Genomic DNA, 1,087 nt, shown 5'->3' with positions numbered 1-1,087 from the left:
GTGCCGAGCTGTATGGAGAGGAGAAACTGGTATGCATGGACGACTGCTGGTCTTCCAGAAAGAACCTTGCCCGGATGCAAAAAATTTTCCCACGAGAGTTCCGGAACCAAGTAATGAACTCATTTGCATACAGCTAATCAGAGCTCACCTTGACCTTGTTGTCAAATTAACAAAGGTTAAAGGATTGTTTGAAAAGTATGAAAGGAAAGGTGCCGTTCAGCTCTCAGATTATGCCGAACAAGAACAACAAGCATGATTAAAAGAGAAAAGAAGTATGGTAATTCCTTACACAAGTGACCTTATCTTATCGCCCATCACTTGTTATGTGCCCATAAATTAGTTTGATAGTTGAGCTCTGATTCGTTGTATGCAAATGAGTTCGTAACTGGGATTCGGGACTCTCGTGGGGAAAAAAAAGTTTCTCTGCCCGGACTTATGCTACAGACCCACTCCGTGACTGAAGGGCGTCTGATACGTATATGATTATATATATCAAGTTTAATATATGTTTATATATATATATCTCCAACATATCTGCATCACAATCTCAATCTCAGCCCACCCAAAGTCTTTTATAGCCGCTCTTCCCCCTGTGATTTCGAGGTTTAAGTTCAAATCATTTGAACACTACTAAACGCTCTCTATACTGAAAATTTCCAGCTCTCACCTTTTGACTGTATATATATATATGTGTGTGTGCGTGTGCGTGCGTGCGCACACGCGACGTTATGGGTAGTTTCATCTTTGCTTTGGGACCGTAAAGAGTAAATTCAGTGAGACTAAGCGGGGCATCAAGACATTTATTTTGCTCCTTTACTTTCATTGCTAAAGTGATGATATCATATATCAGCAGAAAACAAAAGACCATAAAATCAGCATAAACTTGTGCCACCATGTTTAGTATTTTTCAGAGTGGTTACCTAGGTCTATTGCTCGTAAAATTTTCTCTCCTATTCAGTTGGTTTCATTTCGTCTTCTAGTATCTTTTCAAAATATTTTCATATCACCTTCTTGGCAGATTTTTCTGCCACTGTTGGAATGGAGTGGCTAGCTTCAAGAAATATGTTCGTTTGAACTACTTTTCCAT

Source organism: Octopus bimaculoides, chromosome 2 (genome assembly GCF_046866305.1).
Source record: "Octopus bimaculoides isolate indiv1 chromosome 2, ASM4686630v1, whole genome shotgun sequence".
In the NCBI taxonomy this organism is placed as follows: Eukaryota; Metazoa; Mollusca; class Cephalopoda; order Octopoda; family Octopodidae; genus Octopus; species Octopus bimaculoides.
This window is presented reverse-complemented; position numbering follows the sequence as displayed.